Source organism: Sciurus carolinensis, chromosome 4 (genome assembly GCF_902686445.1).
Source record: "Sciurus carolinensis chromosome 4, mSciCar1.2, whole genome shotgun sequence".
NCBI classification, from domain to species: Eukaryota; Metazoa; Chordata; class Mammalia; order Rodentia; family Sciuridae; genus Sciurus; species Sciurus carolinensis.
The window spans coordinates 129,275,762-129,287,994 of record NC_062216.1 but is presented as its reverse complement, the minus strand read 5'-3'; the positions used below and the strand labels follow the sequence as shown (position 1 = coordinate 129,287,994).

Below are 12,233 nucleotides of genomic sequence, written 5' to 3'. Positions count from 1 at the left end.
TCCATTTTTCTTCAAAGATGCTGTTTTATTATAGTGCAAGGGTTGAGACTGATAGGAAAGCATAGACATGGCGGGTAACCACTGCCCTGATTAGCATTAACTGCCCATCTTGATGGCCATGAATGTGCTGATGGTGTCACCACTATGCATTATGATTCCACAATGCTACCCATCAGCTCCTGTTCAAGTATCCTAATCATGAGACAGGAAAAGATGCCAAAGAGAGACCCAGCCATCACTCTTTACTCTTACCATCTCAATATGGTCAAAGTAGCTGAACTGGGACTATCCATAAGGACCCACAGCCACTGGCATCTTGCTTGTAGCCTTGGCTCCCGGTCCATTTTTTACAGAGAGATAGTACTATGTAGATGATAAATCTAATTTAGATCTAATTTTTAAATACAACCAAATTGAAATTGCTTAACTATATTTCAAATTTCCAATTTGGTACAATGACAAAAAAAATATTCCAGTAACAAAAATACCTCCATCCATTAGGATAAAGGACATTTCATTGACACAACGAATTACAATCTAATGACAAATTAAAAGCACAATATATCTTTTCTTTTTGGGAACCTGCCAGTCAACAGAGGGAGGGGAAAAAAAGAGAATTTTTATCAGCAATTCCTATCTGTGGACCCTGCTATTTTCCTCTTCCACTCTGAGCTATTAAATCAAACACATGCCTAGCTCTTCTTCAGATACTACTCTCAACACTGAAACTTTGAGTTTTCTTTTCTTACATTCTCTTGGGCAATGGAATTGGCAGAAAATTTCCTTCGAGTGTATACTCAATATATTTTGTTAACTGATGTTTTTTCCTAGCCATGCCACTGACAGAATAGTTCTCCTAAAGGGACTCAATTACTCTAAACAATATAGATTCGGCAACACTGAAAAACTGCTTTTAACTCCAGATGTTAAAATGAGCCCTAAGCATCCTAAGCCATTTTCTCCAACTCAAGACTTTTATGATGATGAACATGATTCCAGCTTATATTTATTATTTACAACATACCAGACACTGTAATGAATGCTGAATGGGACTGAACTTATGTACTTTTTTTTTTTTTTTGGCACTGGGGATTGAACCCAGGGGTGTTTTACCACTGAGCTATATCCCTGGCCCTTTATTGATTATTATTATTATTATTTTTTTTTTTTAATTTTGATGGGATCTCATTAAGTTGCTTAGAGCCTGGCTAAATTACCCAGGCTGACCTCAAACTTGCAATTCTCCCACCTCAGCCTCCAGAGCCTCTGGGATTACAGGCACACGCCACCAAGCCCAGCACTTAATGTACTTCTTACAACAGCCCTCTAATCTCCATTCTATAGATGAGTCAATTGAGATTCCTGTCAGGTCTACAACTAGAACTAGATTTTGGTGATTTTTATCACATTCTGCTCTTAGATTTTTACCAAGGTGTCTGATATCAAGAAACAGAAAAACAAAACAGAAGACAAAACATTAGCTTTAGAATACAATTTGAGTCACGTTCTTTAACTTACAGCATATGATTTTGCAATCCCTTCCCATTATTTCTGGTAAAATTCAAAATTTTGTGCATGATTTACAAAACTCTATGATCAGATTCCTGACTGGCTCCATATTCATGTAATCCTGGGATACAGCCAGATAAAAGCCACAAATCTGCCACATGCTAGGACATTTACCTGTCTGGCACAGACTTTATCTCTTTTTAATGTCCCTTTTTTCTCATCCCCTTCTTTGGAGAGTCAGGTATGGTGTCACCTGTTTGGGGAGCCTTTTCTTTCTTGCTGCCTATTAGGTGGCCCTCCTGTGTGCTACCACAGGATGCACATCCCATGATATCACAGTCAGAACCAGTCTGGCCCTTATCTGTCAGTCTCTCCAGGGAATGCTGTTCTTTTCTCTGTCTTCACACTGAGGACTTCTCAGCGTGAAGGACTCAGTGAGGACTTCCACCATTCTGGAAATGGTGAAGTTTCAAAAATGTTGGTTAACGGAGTTAATAACAGTCTTCTATACATTTTTATTCAAGCTGGTAAAGTTATTTTCCAAAACATCTTAAAATATATAAACAATGTATTTAAAATTTTAATACATTTGGTTATTTTCTATTATATAAAACATTCACATCATGCAAATATTATTTTAATGACTGGACTACTGAACACTTAATATAGTTTCACTTCTATTACTAGCAGTAATATAAAGCCAACATCTTCCATGAGATAAGAATTGTGAGTTCTTCCAATGCTGCAGTTAGGCTTAGAAGCAAAGGAGAACAATGGTTTTAGACCTGTGATTCATTAGGTGTTTGGCCTTGGGTAAACTGCTCCCCTTTTCTGGATTTCATATTTTTCTAATCTGCAAAATCTCCAAAATAATTTCTAGCACTACATTTCAATGACTCCATTATTGAAGACACACCAAGAAAGAACCCCGCAGAAGGCAGGACTACAAACACTGTAGCAGTATTTTTCCCAGAAGAGATCCTGCTCACTGGGCAGAAGGCTGGGAACACTGATGAAGCCCCGGACCCTGACCAGCAAAGGAGATCAGTGTGAGAGGTCCCACCTCAGAGGCCTGTACTTTGCAGTAGGAGAACATCCACAGAGGGTCGTGATTTTCCTATTGCTTAACTTTCTATAAGGTGTTGAATATTTCCTTTCCTTCTATTAAAATATTTTCTTTCTACACATGGTCAATAAAAGCACGTTTATAAAGCATGGTCAATAAAAGCATGGTTTATAAGGCAAGAATAAGTGCCAATTTATATGGTCTTTCAAGGAAGGAGAAATTTTCAGTTTTGAAGGTAGAAGCTGTAGGGTATAAATGTCCAAAAATTCATCAGAGTCCTTCTACCAATCCCTGACACAAGAGGTAGACTCAATATTTCAGGAAATAACAATTAACAACCAAATGTAATTAAAGCATATTTTAAATTTTTGCAAGGTAACTTAATTTGAATTCTTTACAATTCAGGTTTGGGGAGGTGAAAATGTTTTTAAAAGGAATGGGTCTTCCAAATGCCAATTCTAAGATTTGACCATACACGTTTCCGAAAACAGACAAAAACTTTCACTGAGCGTGGAAAGTTTTGTATTAGATATGTTGAGTTTTCATGTGAAATAAAAAAATATTTTTTGACTTTAGGAAACTTAGAGCTAGTGTGGATGGATTTCAAAAGTAAAGAACTTTTTTTTTTTACATTGCAAAAAATTACTTGACAATAAAATTAAGTATTCAAGGATTGCATTCTTTCCAAAGAATATCACAAGCTGAATATCATATAACACTCTAAGAATTTTGTAAAACATGGTCTTGAAAGGGAAAATTTTAAAAGACTAAATTTTGTGTTCTTAAGAATCATAATGTTCTATTTTCTCAAATCTTGTTTCTCCACTTGATTTATCTTTAAATTTTCTATGAGGCCTATCTCAGATCCTCCCTAGATTCCTTCTCAATTCTATGTAACAGATCATCATAGATGGTCAGAATTTTAAATAAATTAGAAATGAAAATTCAAAGCAGTGTTCTAGAAAAGGAAAACAAGGGAATTCAACCACACAGACTTCTTTCTAGGTTATTCAAGTGTGATGGTTTTCCATTCCCTGTAAGTTCCACCAAGAACTCCTTCGGTGGGAGGACAAATAATAATCTACACCATATCATTATTAGCATCACTATCATCATCATGGTTAACATTGACTTTGTGTCAAGCATCTCATTAAGTCAAATAAGTAAATATTGTAATCACAACTGCATAGATGAGGAAACCAAAGGGCAGAGGGGCTTAAGTAAACTTTCCCAAGAGCACCATGGCAAACAATGGAAAATATGGGGCTCAGACTGCAGAGCGTTCTTAGCACTGTTCCACACCACCTGCCACATTTCTGTCTTTGCTTCCCGTCTCCCTCTTTGGAGTCCCTGATCTGGGAGATGCTCTGCCTTCTGCGCACCTCTCTGGACAACCAACGTGTGTTTTTGTTAGAGTGGAAGTGGTGTGGTACTCCTGCAGACTGACACATGGAGGCAGCATGGTGTAGCCCTTTGTTTTCCTGATCTGTTTCCACAGAAATGCCCTCTGTCTTCAGGTTTGGTTTCTGGTGCTATTCATGTAACTTCACGTAGGTCAATTTGCAAACACAGTGCCTGTGCTCGTGGAGGAAAATAAGCATTCCCTTGGAGAAACTTTTTCACACAGTTCTGACCTGTATTTGTTTTTCATTTGCAAAGCATTTCCCCACTTCTAATACCATTATCAGCCAAATAACCTTCAGAAGAACCTGTGTTGTTTGTGGCCCAAACTTGGATGAGATCACTTTCTTTAAAAAAATTAGGAGAAGCCAGGCATGGTGGCACATTCTTGTAATCCCAGCAGCTCAGGAGGCTGAGGCGGGAAGATCGCAAGTTTGAGGCCAGCCTCCGCAACTTAGAAAGACTGTCTCAAAAAATAAAGAACTGGGGAATTCCCTGGGTTCAATTTTCAGAGACACAGACACAAGCAGCACATAATAAAATATAGTTGTTTAATGCCTATCTTGTAGAAAAAATTTTTCCACATTTTTATTGGTGCATTAGAGTTGTACATAATAGTGGAATTTTATGTTACATATTCATACATGCACACAATATAATAACATCATTTGGTCAATATCATTCCCCAGTATTTCCCTTTCCCTTTTCTCTTCCCTCCCCAACTCTGTCCCTTTCCTCTACTAATCTCCCTTCAATTTTCATGAGTCTTCCCCCGCCTTTCTTTTCCTTTTTTCCTCTCTAATTTTTACATATGAGAGAAAACATATGACCCCTACCTTCTGAGTCTGACTAAGAGAAAAAAAAAATTTTGCATTCATGAAAAAAGTTAATGGAACTGAGTGACGGGTTCTGAATTTAACATCAAAACCTCCAGTAGGTTTATTAAGAAGACACTCTAATTACTTGACATGGAATGTTTCATGATGTCATTACTTATTTTTCCATTATCTTATTTTAGGTTTTATCAAGGTTTATCACAGCATCTTTTTTGGCCTTCCAGAATGGATTTGCATTTTTAAGAGAACCTTTCTTGAGTAGGTTTTGTCTTGAGTGTCTTGAGGACTGCGTTTCCATCATGTGGGCCGAGTAGGCAGAATTCATTTTCTTCTTTTTCTGAGTCATTTTTAAAAAATTGTTGCATAAAACACGTCGTTTATTTAACTAAATATTGGGACCTGGGTTCTACGTGAGGCATTATCTAAGAAACAGAAATAGAGAAATTTTTTCTCCAGTGTTTTTCTTGATTTCACTTGGCAAGGGAGGGTAGTAATGAAAGACATAATATACTAGAGTGGGTTTTGCTGATTAAATACTTTCCAAATAAATTTAATTAGGAAATGAATTCTTAACATGTTATCTACTGGAACACAGGTTTAATTATATTTTATGTCATAATCCCTCCTTTTTTTGAAATCCTGTAAGAAATCTTTCAGTTATGATTTGTAATTCTAATGATATTTTTGATGACATAAACATATAATCGGAAAAGCTCTGTGGAATAAAAAGTATAACTGAGCCATTTATAAACTCCACAATGTTTCAAATGTCATGCACATGCACGCACCCACACAGAGTTCTTATGAATGTAGGTTAATTGAAGAAACACATACGAAATTATACGTCAGCTAAAAAATTAAATTCCGGAATGCATATCCCTATCTGAAAAAGCTAAATGAAAGTGATGTTATAGAAGACTCTGAAGGTCAAATAGATGGCTCAGAAAATGTGAAAATCAAGGCTAAGAACAGAAGCTAAAATGAGCTCTTACAGTGGTACTCAGCCTAGGACGATGTTTGTCAAAGTATGTTCCACAGAACGCTTGGCTTGCTTGTCAAAAAGATCCACCCTCTTGGAAGCCTGATTCATTAAGATGAGGAATCTGCATTTTTAACAGCTCTTGCTTCAGAATGACAGATTTTTAGAATTGATAATTTACGCAACAAACCATTCTTGGTTGGTGAGAACTGGATAAGATACAAAGATTAGCTATTACTCACTCCCTTTTCCCTCTCCACCTCCCAAGAACATTCGCTATAGTAATGGTAGCATATCCACACAGAGCTTTGTGACTACAAGAGAAAATGGGAATATTTTGGCCATGGCGGTGACAGAAGGCTGACTTTAGATTTGTGTTATTAAGGTTGAACATGAATTTGCTCGTCAGAGAATGGATTGGGAAGGTGACATTCCAAGAAGAAACACAATGTGCAAAGACTGCTTGTGGATGTTCCAGAAAGACTGAGTCATCTAATGTGCTTGAAAAAGGGGCCTGGGAGATGATACTGGAAAACGCCCAAATGACCTGACCTGTTACTCCCTGAAGAACTGCTCCTTTCCTTAAATGCTTCTGTGACAAGTCGTTCACTCCTCTCCAGAGAGTATACCCACTCACCCACGTGTGTGGATGCTACAGCTGCTTTTTAGTTATTTAACAATATTCATATAACTTTTCAATTCAGGCAGACTGCTAAGGTTGGTGATATTATTAAAACTGAGAAAAGCTCAGAATGACATTCCACCTTCAAGGGAAAAGAGTTCGTTTAGCTTTAGAGTTAGAAAATAAAAACACACTGTCTGCCAAAAATAGATGCTGAATCTAAATAAAAGCAATCAGACCAAAACAAGAATTTGAATCTGGATAAAGTTCAAGAGTTATTATTTATAATAAGCTTGACAAGATATGCAAAAATTTGTTCAGTAGCACATATTTGCAATTCTAAGTCCTTGAGGAGGGGTTTAGGGTAGCTCAGTGGTAGAGTGTGTGCTTATCATGTGTAAAGCACTAGGTCAATTCCCAGCACTAAAATAAAATTTTAAAAATTCTTAAGGAGATGGTCAATACTCTTTATGACTATACAGAACATTGTAAAGAAGTAAAACTTTCTTCTGCATGAAGGGAATCAAGAAACCCTATCCATGATAAGTTTCCTCGTATCAGGATGGAAAGATGCAGTGATTAAAAACAAACGGGGCTCCTATTTGTGGCATATGTGTCTTCTAAAGTTTGGTGCACCAATAGACATTCTATCCCACGCGCTCTTACAACATGTTGGTACTTCTCTACTGAGAGGTGGGGTCTGTGTATCTTCTCTTTCTCAAAAGAGCGTAGATAAGATTGTGATTACAGCAGAAGAGATGCAGTGTGACTTCCATGGCTAGATCAGAAAAAGTGACAAAGCTTCTGCTTTCATCTCTCTCTTGAGAATGCTTATTCATGGAACTAAATGCTCTTCTGTGAGGAAGCCCAAACTAATCCATGCAGAGAGACCACATGGGGACACCTATATGGAGAGTAACTGAAGTCCCCAGCTAACATCCAGCATCAACTGCATGATAATGTGCATAAATGAGCCTGCAGATGATTCTAGCCTCTGGCCTTCACATCTTCCAACTGGAACCTCAGATCATGGGACAGAGATAGGCTATCTTTTTGTGCTCTGCCTGAATTCCTGGCCCATAGAATTCATGAACATAATAAAAACAATTTGATCCACAGGGACCTTTCACAGTGGCTAATGGATTATTAGACACTGGTGACTAAAATAGGTGGCTGACCTTCTAAGGTTCTCTTTGATCTATATGTCTGAAAAAACTTGAGTTTTGTTGAAGAGAAGCCTTATATGTCAATGTGATGTAAGGCAGGGCTCACACTTTTATATCTCTAGTAACCCTAGGCCTAGCTATCCTTGAATGAATGCAGGGGTTGCAGGGGGTTGGGATGCTGCTGCTTATCTCTGAAGAAAGACCCTGTGGTAGAACATCAAGTAGGGCCCACTGAACATCTTCTAACTTTTTTCAGTGGAACATGCTGACATTTACCAGAGTAACTGTGCAGTGGGGAAAGGGCACACATTTAAAGTATTGTTGGACACTGGCTCTGTACTAACTCCAGTCCCTGGGGACTCTATATGACTGTGCTCAGAACCGTGCTCAAGGAATCAGAGGAAAATGGGGTTTTGGACTAAGCTGGTGCCACGATAGGCCCAGTAGGTCCATGAACTTTCCTATGGTTGTTCCTACAGATGCTATAGATATGTAGGTGAAGAGAATGAATAGGCATGCCCAGCAACTATCCTAATTAACATTCTGACCCTCTTACCCAAAGAGTGAAGGGTATTATGGTGGATAACTCTGAAAATACCCACTTCTTCCAAAATGAAAAATGAATAAACCAATTCTCTATCCCTAGGGGAAGTCACAGAGGTTAGAGCCTCTTTCGCCCTTATTAAACTTGCCTATTTGACTCTTGAAGAAGGCAGACAAGTCTTGGAAAATGACTGTATTGTTAAATCAATCAGTGGTGAGTCCAATTTCATCTACTGTTTCAAACTCAGTCTCTACTGGAGCAAATAAAATACCTCTGGCATTATTCTATGGCTATTGATCTGGCAAATACTATTTTCTCCATCTTTGTGGACAGAAAGAACCAGAGACAGTTTGCTTTCACCTAGCAGAAATGGTGTGAACTTTACTGTCTTATTCGAGACTGCATCAATTCTCTCTGTTATGTTCTACTCTGCAGGGACTTTGACCCCTGCACAATCCCATAGAACATGGCTTTGTCTGTAAAGCGATGATATCATGCTGATTGGGCCAGGAAAGCAGGGAGTACAAAGTGTCCTAGATTTCTTGGTAAAGCACAGATGTGCCAGAGTGGAAATTCAGGGACCTGCCCCCTCAGTAACCCTTCTGAGGGTCTACTGGTTTAGGGAATTTCTGGTTATTCCTCCAACATGAAAAGCAAATTGCTTATCATTCATTCCTTAAAACTAAGAAAGAGACACAATGCTTTCTAGCTTTCTTTATATTTTGGAGGAAACACATATCAACATTTGGGATTGCTACTCCAACCTATTTACTGAGTAACCCATAACCCTGCCAGCTTTGAGTGGCAGCCAGAACAGGAATATCTGCTCCAGGCTACAGAGAAGAAAGAGGTCTCAATTCAGCTCTCTAGTCCAATGCCTCAAACAGTTTACAAGATGTCAGTGACAGATCAGGAGAAATATGGAGCCCATAGAGAGCCCTGATGCTCTCAGGGCTGGATGGAAAGCAAGTCCATCCTTTCTTTGGCAAATGACTATTCTCTTTTGAGAAACCACTGTTTTGTCCCAGTAGGATCTGAATGCCTGAACATGAAGTTGAGATTTACAGACCAGAAGCAGGTCTTGCAGGCAAATAAAAAGTCTCATAAGCAAATGGCTCATACTTGAGTGTACCTTCTCTTTCTGTACTACCACTTTCCCCAACTGCAGTTTTAATCTAGGCCTGTTTTTCTTGCACTGGGATATGTATGCTCCCAGATGACTCTGCAGCGTGCTAGGGAATGAGTAAAGACTATGATCAGTTTTGATGGGTGAAACAATTTGAGTTTAGTGAGCATAATTTTAGGCAGAATACCTGATTATTTATTTCTGTTCAGAGCAATGATGTTGGTGGTACAGACCTACACTAATTTATGAGAACTGGCTAACAAATAATAAACCGTGTTTTCTTTAAATAGCTTAGTGTGTGATAAATTTTTGGAATCAGAACTGATTGACACATGAGATCTAAGAATTGTCTATCCAATACACCCTTTCTCAGGAAGCATTCCAAAAACAAACAAAAAGCCAAAAGGAATAAACCAAGAAAGAGGAAAGTATGGAGTTAAGGAAGCGTGATACCCAAAACAGGAGAGATATAACAGGCCTCAAGTGCATCCAGTTCAATTTGGGCAGCAGGCTAAGGTTCCAGAGAAGATGTCTCAAGAAATTTGAGAGGAAAAAATGCAGAAGAAAAGATTACGTGTTGTAAATAACCATATGACAGAGTGCAAAAGGGATTTTATAATTCTGTGGGGGAATTTTGGAAAAATAAAGGTACATAGCAAAGTAAGAAATTGTTTTAAAGGAATGATTAGTAGCTCCAGGAAAGTTATAGCAAAGAATGGGGCATTATACTGTTAAAATAAGTTAAACATTCAATATTAATTCAGTCAAAAATTGTGACAGAATCATATTTAAAGGATGAAGGAAATAAAAATAGGGTGGAATAGGATGGTGGAAGAAAGCTAAATCCTCACATTCTGTCTAAGGCAACCTCAACGGTACCTAAAATGTACACAGTGGGGAAACTGTTGTTTAGAAACATGGAGCTAAATATTAGAAAAAAGATAAAATAGGCAAAAATAGTTGTCTCTGGGTGGCAAAAGAGCATGGGGCAGAGGTGTCTTACACTCTCCCTCAAATAAAACTGCAGTACTATTTGGTTTTTAAAACTGTCTTCCAAATAACATTAGCCAGTGTTCATGGAAGTCTAACCAAGAGGAAGCACTATTCTGGATGCTTTCCACATATGACCTCAATCCTTACAACCCAGGAAGACAGGTATCATAATCCTCATATTACAGATGAGGAAAGCGAGTAAAAGAAAGCTTAACAGACACACAAGGTAAAGATGCAAACAGTGGGAACTGTTATGATATGAAACACCTCCTCCCAGTGACCCTTGTCCCCAGGAAGCCGTGCTGAGCTGCCACGTGTGATTCCTCCTGGCACTTTCTACACTGTGTTTCAACATGAAGGTGAGCACACTCTCCTGGGTCTTGCTCTTGGTTTTCTCATTGATCAGAGACCTTGGTGCTTTCATATCTGCATGAGGAGATTCAGCTCATTCTCCTTTGAGGACCCCTGCATAGCTGTGCCAAAATTTATTAATCGGTCCTCAACTGAAAAACATTAAAGCTTTTATGTAAAACATTAAAGTCTTTTTGGTAAGCAGTTACAAGGCAGAAACACATTTATTTCCTCAAGCATCTAGGCACACACGTGTAAGAATAGAATAAAAGAGTGTACACCTTCGTAAATTACAATCGCGAAGTGTTCCAAAGAGATTGTACACCAGTGGTTTACAGAGCATCTGTCCCCATCTTAAAAAAATGAAATCAGACAAAACTGACTACAAAGAAACTTTCTGAAGGGTAAACCTCTGGCTTCTTGCTTTCATTTATGTTTTTAAGTCAGTGTTTCTTTTCTGCAAAGGGACATCAATGACCTCTGCCCATTTTTGTCATTTCCTCCCTGATGGTAAAGAATCTAGTGAGGAAGTTCAATCTTGGTCACACACTGCCACCCCGCCCCCGTTTGTCTGTCTTGATTTAATTTCTGATATGTTTGCTACATTTCCTACATGGCAATATGTAATTTTTATGAACTCAATTTGTGAAAATTAATACAATTAGACCCGCTTCAATGGCAGAACCCTTATCAGCAGACATCGTAATCATTGAAACAGAATCATCACGATCCTGCAGGCTCAGGCTTATAGGATGAGGTGTGTGACTCTGGAAAAATGCTTTAGAAAACATAGATAAGTGCAAATAAAATTTAAAACTTCTGGTACTTCTAACACCAAGATTACTATCGTTATTTCATGTAGGACATTAAGCAAATATTATTAAGAGAAACTACCTGGTAATTTTCATATATTACAATGAGCTTTTGTTTCAATGTAATCCTAAAATTATAAAAGAATTGGGAAGTTTATCTTATTTCTAAGTACTCTGGCATAGTTTAAAGTAGGATTAAAGTTCCCTATTTTCATAGAATTGACCTGGAAACATTAACAGTTGTGGTTCTTTGAGAACTTTATTTCCTCTATGGTGAGCAGTCTATTTTTAAAAAAGAAATCTCTAGGAGATTATTTTATTTTGGAAGTTTATATTATTCTAGAGAATCACCATCTCATCCTATGTCTTCAAACTTACTGTACAGAATTGATTATTCACTTGAAATTATTTTAACTTTTGCTGTATTTGTAGTTATTTCCGCATTCTAGTTTCTGATTTTGTGTTTTTAAAGAACACTTCTTTAGTAAGAACCTGCTGAGAATTCACATCTGAATTCATCTTTCTGAAAACAAAGACATTTTTGCAGTACTTGAAGATGCGCAGCACATCTCCAATGGGAATTTTGAAGTCCTGCAAAATTTTAAGACCATAAACTTGGGTTGTTACTTTTCTGCCCAGCTGCTCTGCAAAATCAAATGGATGTTAGTTGAAGAACACTGAAGGGCAAAGTGTCTGACATTAGTCACAAGAAAACTTTCAGTACATCCAAGAGTACGGGAGATAAAGCTGGATGCAAGCAAGCTCCAGGGATGGGGGAGGCAGACACCACCTCAAATCTAAGCAGCAAATGCACCCACTGCAGCGCAG

At 38.0% G+C, this 12,233-nt stretch overlaps 1 protein-coding gene across 1 annotated transcript in view; it reads right to left on the bottom strand.

Annotated features, from left to right (window-relative positions):
* The window catches only part of Kcnmb4 (potassium calcium-activated channel subfamily M regulatory beta subunit 4), a 60,930-nt gene that overhangs the window by 30,625 nt on the left and 18,072 nt on the right, over positions 1 to 12,233 (bottom strand). The gene's annotated exons all lie outside the window — the stretch shown is intronic.